Source organism: Amblyomma mixtum, chromosome 3 (genome assembly GCF_055824585.1).
Source record: "Amblyomma mixtum isolate Tamu chromosome 3, ASM5582458v1, whole genome shotgun sequence".
NCBI classification, from domain to species: domain Eukaryota; kingdom Metazoa; phylum Arthropoda; class Arachnida; order Ixodida; family Ixodidae; genus Amblyomma; species Amblyomma mixtum.
The window spans coordinates 361,776,843-361,785,685 of record NC_143014.1 but is presented as its reverse complement, the minus strand read 5'-3'; the positions used below and the strand labels follow the sequence as shown (position 1 = coordinate 361,785,685).

The following is an 8,843-nucleotide window of genomic DNA, read 5'->3' as shown; positions in this document are numbered from 1 at the left end:
CAAGGTCGCTGGGTCGGAATGGCGCGACCTTCCCAACCGGGAGGTTGAGCTGAGCGACGGCACCCCCGCGTATCGCCTCGTCTACACGCACCGCTGCTCACCGTTTATAAAGCTTTTTTAGTTTCGAAACTTCTCCTCCGGAAGCGGCCGCGTTTTGCGCCCGGCCACTGAGATGGCGCTGCAGTCGAAGTTTGCGCCACGCTCGACGCTAGCTAGCCACGCCGCGGTGCAGCAACGTTTCTGAGGCTCCGTTTGTCGTGCTCATTTGCGTCGCGTTCTTTTGTTATCAAGTGATCCTTTCGTTATGAGTTGAGTGTTTGTGCACTACGCTTCAGCAGCTTTCGGTGTGTGGTCGGGTGAGGACGCTCATGGTGTGGACCCAACCTGCAAGTAGCGTGGTCTGCCGAATGTTCTCGAGCGCCAAGTTTTGGATTTTTTCGCTGTCAGAGGGTAGGTGGTGCGCGTCATTTATGGTCTTTAGAGTGTGCTAGGGCTGTCAACCAAATGCCAACGTGTTTCGTGCCGGGATAACAGCGGGTACCGGCTCAACACGGAGAAAAGGCACTTCTTTTCTCCGCCAACCAATCCAAATCTCCTTGCAAAATGGTCGAGAGCGATACCCCGTGCAGACAAGGTGTTGGGGAAAACATGCAAAGTGTGCGACGCCCACTTCCAAGAAGGGGATATTCTGAAGTCATATAAGCATGTAATCAACGCAGAAGTGATTGAAATCGAGCGCGGTGTATGGTCTCTAAGGAGTGATGCAATTCCTACCAAATTTCCTAATCTCCCGCTGTACTTCTCGAATCGTAAACGGCGAAAATCTCCGAAAAAGAGAGCAACCGTCTCAAGAGACGCAGTGGCAACGCAGAGCGACGCTGCAGAAGATATTGATATCGAGCGAGAGCAACCAGAGCCCGTGCAAGACAGCTGCTTGCATGTTAATGAGCTGGTGGAGAAGAGTGCTTCTTTGAGGTTACCTCGTCAGTGGAGATCGGCAGCTCTTGAAGATGAAAATGGGCGCCGATCACAGATTGTTTTTTACACGGCAGGATTGGAGGCAGATGTATATACAGTACTCAAGAGTGTCGTAGTTCGCGAAGACATGAGTTATGTTGTATCTGCCCGCGGAAAACTGGTGCCGACGCTGCCCATGGATTTGGCAATCACTTCGTTAGCAGACGTAGAGGCAATTGTGCAGGTTGTCCAAACTATGCAAGCCTGCCATGGTTGCACCTCTGGGAGGGGAGGAACTGTATACCACAAGCAGTGCAGAGTTCTTACTGAGGCAGAAAAAGGAGTCTGTATAAAGTGTGCGAAAATGACGAAGGACCTCAAAAGAAGAAGTGGGCTGAAACCCAAGAAAAAGGTGTGCCTTGCAGCACCTGTTTTGAGGAAGAGGCTCATTCGTGCCGCTGCAGCTCGGGAGAAAATGAAGAAAGAAATTAGCGAACTCAGTGAAAAACTGAAGAAAGCGTTTTCAACAAGTCTAGGTGAAGTGACACAGGACCTGCCAGAAGCACAAAAGATGGTCATACAGACAGCCGTCATGCAACAAGCGGCCAAGTCGCCACGTGGGCACCAGTACAGTACAGACTGGCTTATGATCTGTCTGCTTCTGAGGCTGACAAGCCCAAAGTGTTACAGAACTCTATCTGACATGAAGATTTTGCCCCTGCCAAGTGCCAACCGCCTTGTACAGCTACTGAAAGGTCTTCCATGTGGCTACGGCTTATATAAATTTGCCCTTGGTAGCATAAAACTGCATATGGCTGGCAAGCCAGAACATTACACATATGGTTGTCTAATCATCGATGAAGTGAAACTCAGGGAAGGAACCGAGTTTAACAGGTCGTCCTACAAATTTGATGGCTTTGTAGATTACGGGGATATTACTAATGTTGGCACAGACCAGCTGGCAGACCATGCACTGGTTGTTATGTTCAACCCAATGTTTGCGTCATGGGTCCAACCCATAGCAACTTTTGCAGCTAAGGGTGCAGCGCCAGGATGGGTCTTGGCAAAGGTGGTAATGAGCTCAGTGCTACAATTGCATGAACATGGTGCTCGCGTACTGGCAGTGATAAGCGATGATGCCGGAAATAACAAATCGATGTGGACACACCTCGGCATCAGTGGAAAGGTGGAGCACCCACAGTGCAAGATTGAACATCCCTGCCTTCCAGAGGGAACATTCCTCCACTTCATTTGTGACGTGCCACATATCGTGAAATGCATCCGGAATCATATGATGAAGCACAAATATGGTCAGGGAAGTTAAATAATTCCTTGGATATGCATGTCTCTTGAGTGATGACGCTGTGTAACAGAGACTTGTTCACCTATGTTTAATTACTGCACATAACGAAATGTTGTACAATAATTTGTTGCAGGTAGGTGAATACCAAGCAAATTTCCAGCACTATGAACGTCTTTTTGAGGCGGAAAAAAAGGCCGCTATAAAAGTGGTTCCTAAGTTGACTGAGCACCATGTCAAGCCACAGAAGCTCCAGACCATGAACGTTCGTCTGGCGACTCAGGTAAATTAGGCCATTCAGTCATTGTAAACATTGTAAGCAGTTGGTGCCATAAAACTGCATGCTTATACATTACATCTGTGCTTGTCAGCGTCCAGGCATTTTCAAAACTAATTTGCCATCATGTTTTTCCAAGCTTTACAAATTTCTTTTACTCTTTCTCGCTTGCAGCTCTTCAGCCGAAGTGTGTCGATTGGCCTGAAGGTCTACAGACAAATGATGGTACCTGGCTTCGCCGACAGTTTTGGAACGGAACAGTTCACGATGCTACTAAATGACCGCATTGACGTTTCTGAACTCCAAGGTTCCTGCAGCTGTAATACGAAAGGGATCTCCCCCGTGCTGGTCTGAACACCCCGTGCTGGTCTCCGGTGTGTTCAACCGCCTCGATGCATCTTTATGGCACCCCGACGGCTTCTGCCGTGACTTTGGCCACATGCAGACTGACCTGATTGACTGTCGCACAGGCCGGATTCTTCGAGACCAGCCGATGCGGGTAGTTTGGGAAGGCTTTGAAAGCTTGCACAAACGCATGAAGGACAGAGATGGAGAGTACATGATACTCAAGTTGAAGGACTGGCCACCCAGCGATGACTTCAGTGATGTGCTCCCAAGCAGGTTTGCTGATCTCATGAAAGCTCTGCATGTTCAGCAGTGGTTGCAGGTGCACATAATGCTCATAGATTTTATGCAAAGAAATGCACTTCATGAGCTGAAAAGTACTTGAGTGAGATTTTTATCACGGTGTTCTAGATGTGCTGCAGAAGACACACATATAAAGAGAAATTCTGTTCACTGTAGCTGTACTACTAGTGCACACTTTAAAGGTGTATATATTTAGCACGTGCATGAGTTGCTTACTAATTGTTTTCGTACCTGCACTCGGGAGCAAATTTATCCTTGTCAACCAAAACTTCCGCACCAATACCATACCGGCATAGCAAAAGACGCAATTAATTACTTTTTACTCAATCAGATGTGACACGTCAGTAGTGTAAAATGTCGACGCACAGATCAGTCGCAAAAGATCAGCTAGGATGAAATGCGCCGTTGTGATCCGATGCCAGCACCAGGAGCGTACGACGAACAGAGACCCCGCCGACGCTACGTTGTTCAAGCGCTTAGTAAAAGAAAGGTATCTAAAAAAACCGCGCAGCTCACCGCTACACTCCTACACCTCCCTCCCCGCAAACACGCACCTAGACACAGAGCGGCGCACAGGTGCGGTGAACCTTTTCCGACGCCAGGCCGAGAAAGACATTGCTGGCCGTTAATAACGCAGCGCACCGTCCGCCTCCGGCTACCGTACACATGCCGTGTGGCCTTCGAAACGCAGCTCAGCAACGCCGAGAGCGGCTTCACGTTTCGGTGGTGTTTGGTGTGGTGCAAAAGTTCGCTGATCAAAACATTCAACGCTTCTTCGCGTGTCGAAGCGTGGTTCCGGAGTGCCACCTTTTCGCGAGATTCATTTCAATGCATCGATCGCTCCTGGTAACGACACCAAGTTTGACGAACAAAATATCAAATGAGCGGTTATTCGCCGCATTTAAAAACAATCCTAGATGCGTGCGTAACGTCACGACGCGAGGCATGTAGACTTTAACACGCAAGGCCGAACACACCGTGCCGAAAGCCCGTCCACCGCCACCGAGAAACATTCGGGCCCCTAGCAACAACGACGCCATACGCCGTTGCTAGTGGCCCGAGTTTTTTTTAGCAACAACGACAACGTTGCTAGGGGCCTGACTTTTTAAGCCTAAATTTTGACGTCACTTCCGCCACATTCTCGCCAATGCATTGGGAATACGAAGGGCCTCTCCTGAGTTTTCCTTCCTCCATGTCTCCATGAATCAGAAAAGGTGTTGGTCACTAACTGACTAGGTCTAGGAGGTCCTTTACCGAATACCACAGTATTCAGACATTTGAACTGAACCCTTACTGCGACAGCTGCTAAAGAGTGTTCAGGCTTAACTCCTTGACAATTACACAGGAGTTAGCAACAATGCCAACACCACCCCCGCCGGTGCCAACATTATCTAAAGATTTTTCACTGTCTTGTTTAACAGTGTTCCTTGAACACAAACTAAGTGTCATCGGTGCTCCTCTTATAATATGGACATATCATCATAGTGATGTCTCATGCCGACAGGTCCACTGCATCAATGAAACGGCCACATTTATGCATGACAGTGTGGTTGCAGGATAAATATGAAGAGGAACACAATTCGTACTTATAAACTATGCCTTACGGACTATGCAACGTTCTTACCAGGAGTTGTGATACGGGGTTTTCCTTTGCCGCCACCACAACGGCCGCCAGAAAGGCGGCGGTCCTTCGGCGGCAAAAATGCTGGTACGGTTACCGAGACCTCTATATCCTCCACAGAGGAGCTGGCCGTTAATTCGGCGTTGCGATGGCTCGTGGCCTTCGCGCGATACTTTTCTGGTGCAGCAGCTGCATCAGGCTCCGCTCTAGAAGCAGAATCTATTGAGCAGTCTTTGGCTCCTTTGTAAGGTTGGAAGGGCAGGTCTAGCTGGGTGTTGGTGTTCTGGCCGCCCATCAGCGATGAGGCGATTGCCGATGGTGGCAAAGAAAGGCCTCCGGCGAAAATCACATGATCTTCCCTAGAAAGGACTGTCGACGGGGTTGGGGCATTGATGTCGCACCAGGTCCAGCAGCTCCACCTGTGGGCCAACTGAAAGTGAATACGGTTGCGGTTCCGGCTTCACCGCTTCAGAAAAAGTGCCCGTCTCTTCGAAGATGAATCGCTTCCTAGATTATGGTTAGGATATGTTCTCTTTTGTCTTCAAGCTAATAATTTATTTTACTGTCTTCCAAATACGGCACGACCTGGAGTGCGCGCCATGTGCGCCAGTGCAGGTGGTGTCTTTTCAGAGGCATCTACCGAGGAGCAGAAGATTGGCGCCCGCCTCGTTTCCGAAGTGGAGAAGCCGCACAGAACCCTCAACAGTGTCGACGTATACGGTGGCTGCGGGGGTCTGTCCTTCGGTCTAGCCAAAGCTTGCTTAGCAAGCCGCGTGCTCGCAGTCAGCGACAACGAGCACCATTTGACCACTTTAAGCAAGAACTTGCCCGATGTGCCGACGTCTCACGCCTGTCCGTCAAAAGTGCTCAAGCAGCTCCACGCTGGCGGGATGACCGACATTCTCGGAGACATCGAGAAAGAAGATGGGAGCCCGTCCTTCGAATCTCACAAGAGCTGCCGATTTTTGCAGGGTTGTGACAAACAGGGGCTGAGGAATTCTCAACTAGTGACTTTTCTCGGATTCTGTGCCTTCTTTGACCCTTCGTACTTTCGTCCTCGTTGCCGAGAGGTGCTCCGTCCGGCACCATAACGGCGACGGCCTTGCCTTGGCTCTCAAGTGCCTTCTGGACCTTGGTTATCAAACTTCTTGCAGCATGCTGCAGGATGGCTGCTACGGTATGCCGCAGAGACACCGGCGCCTCGTCATCTTTGGGGCCAAGCGCGGCCGAGCAAAACTGCCAGCTTTTCCTTTGCCGACTCACACTTTCGAAGTGCCCGAGTGTCACCTATCATTTGCCGTGGACGGTCGCGCCTACAGCAGTCCTCTGAACTTGACCTCTGCGGCGCCGTACCAGAGGACCACCTTAAGGGATGCGATTGCCGACCTCAGTGATCCTGAGGCAAAGTTTGACAGAGGTCCGTCAGACTTCATTCGTTGTCACCAGCGGATATGCCCGACCGACTACGACTGCTACAAAAAGATGACGCTCTTGTCCCAGGCTAGTATCGCCGCCATCCCCAAGGTCGCTGGGTCCAACTGGCGCGACCTTCCCAACCGGGAGGTTGAGCTGAGCGACGGCACCCCCGCGTATCGCCTCATCTACACGCACCGCTGCTCACCGTTTATAAAGCTTTTTTAGTTTCGAAACTTCTCCTCCCGAAGCGGCCGCGTTTTGCGCCCGGCCACTGAGATGGCGCTGCAGTCGAAGTTTGCGCCACGCTCGACGTTAGCTAGCCACGCCGCGGTGCAGCAACGTTTCTGAGGCTCCGTTTGTCGTGCTCATTTGCGTCGCGTTCTTTTGTTATCAAGTGATCCTTTCGTTATGAGTTGAGTGTTTGTGCACTATGCTTCAGCAGCTTTCGGTGTGTGGTCGGGTGAGGACGCTCATGGTGTGGACCCAACCTGCAAGTAGCGTGGGCTGCCGAATGTTCTCGAGCGCCAAGTTTTGGATTTTTTCGCTGTCAGAGGGTAGGTGGTGCGCGTCATTTATGGTCTTTAGAGTGTGCTAGGACTGTCAACCAAATGCCAACGTGTTTCGTGCCGGGATGTACCAGCGGGTACCGGCGCAACACGGAGAAAAGGCACTTCTTTTCTCCGCCAACCAATCCAAATCTCCTTGCAAAATGGTCGAGAGCGATACCCCGTGCAGACAAGGTGTTGGGGAAAACATGCAAAGTGTGCGACGCCCACTTCCAAGAAGGGGATATTCTGAAGTCATATAAGCATGTAATCAACGCAGAAGTGATTGAAATCGAGCGCGGTGTATGGTCTCTAAGGAGTGATGCAATTCCTACCATATTTCCTAATCTCCCGCTGTACTTCTCGAATCGTAAACGGCGAAAATCTCCGAAAAAGAGAGCAACCGTCTCAAGAGACGCAGTGGCAACGCAGAGCGACGCTGCAGAAGATATCGAGCGAGAGCAACCAGAGCCCGTGCAAGACAGCTGCTTGCATGTTAATGAGCTGGTGGAGAAGAGTGCTTCTTTGAGGTTACCTCGTCAGTGGAGATCGGCAGCTCTTGAAGATGAAAATGGGCGCCGATCACAGATTGTTTTTTACACGGCAGGATTGGAGGCAGATGTATATACAGTACTCAAGAGTGTCGTAGTTCGCGAAGACATGAGTTATGTTGTATCTGCCCGCGGAAAACTGGTGCCGACGCTGCCCATGGATTTGGCAATCACTTCGTTAGCAGACGTAGAGGCAATTGTGCAGGTTGTCCAAACTATGTAAGCCTGTCATGGTTGCACCTCTAGCAGGGGAGGAACTGTATACCACAAGCAGTGCAGAGTTCTTACTGAGGCAGAAAAAGGAGTCTGTATAAAGTGTGCGAAAATGACGAAGGACCTCAAAAGAAGAAGTGGGCTGAAACCCAAGAAAAAGGTGTGCCTTGCAGCACCTGTTTTGAGGAAGAGGCTCATTCGTGCCGCTGCAGCTCGGGAGAAAATGAAGAAAGAAATTAGCGAACTCAGTGAAAAACTGAAGAAAGCGTTTTGAACATGTCTAGGTGAAGTGACACAGGACCTGCCAGAAGCACAAAAGATGGTCATACAGACAGCCGTCATGCAACAAGCGGCTAAGTCGCCACGTGGGCACCGGTACAGTACAGACTGGCTTATGATCTGTCTGCTTCTGAGGCTGACAAGCCCAAAGTGTTACAGAACTGTATCTGACATGAAGATTTTGCCGCTGCCAAGTGCCAACCGCCTTGTACAGCTACTGAAAGCTCTTCCATGTGGCTACGGCTTAAACAAATTTGCCCTTGGTAGCATAAAACTGCATATGGCTGGCAAGCCAGAACATTACACATATGGTTGTCTAATCATCGATGAAGTGAAACTCAGGGAAGGAACCGAGTTTAACAGGTCGTCCTACAATTTTGATGGCTTTGTAGATTACGGGGATATTACTAAAGTTGGCACAGACCAGCTGGCAGACCATGCACTGGTTGTTATGTTCAACCCAATGTTTGCGTCATGGGTCCAACCCATAGCAACTTTTGCAGCTAAGGGTGCAGCGCCAGGATGGGTCTTGGCAAAGGTGGTAATGAGCTCAGTGCTACAATTGCATGAACATGGTGCTCGCGTACTGGCAGTGATAAGCGATGGTGCCGGAAATAACAAATCGATGTGGACACACCTCGGCATCAGCGGAAAGGTGGAGCACCCACACTGCAAGATTGAACATCCCTGCCTTCCAGAGGGAACATTCCTCCACTTCATTTGTGACGTGCCACATATCGTGAAATGCATCCGGAATCATATGATGAAGCACAAATATGGTCAGGCAAGTTAAATAATTCCTTGGATATGCATGTCTCTTGAGTGATGACGCTGTGTAACAGAGACTTGTTCTCCTATGTTTAATTACTGCACATAACGAAATGGTGTACAATAATTTGTTGCAGGTAGGTGAATACCAAGGAAATTTCCAGCACTATGAACGTCTTTTTGAGGCGGAAAAAAAGGCCGCTATAAAAGTGGTTCCTAAGTTGACTGAGCAACATGTCAAGCCACAGAAGCTCCAGACCATGAACGT

The 8,843-nt window shown here is 49.8% G+C and overlaps 2 pseudogenes; both read left to right on the top strand.

The window, feature by feature from the left end:
* The first annotated feature begins 504 nt into the window (after nt 1–504).
* Nucleotides 505–2,281, top strand: LOC149356563 (uncharacterized; annotated as a pseudogene).
* Nucleotides 2,282–6,696: 4,415 nt separating this feature from the next.
* LOC149356562 (uncharacterized) lies at nt 6,697–8,600 on the top strand (annotated as a pseudogene).
* Nucleotides 8,601–8,843: the final 243 nt, after the last annotated feature.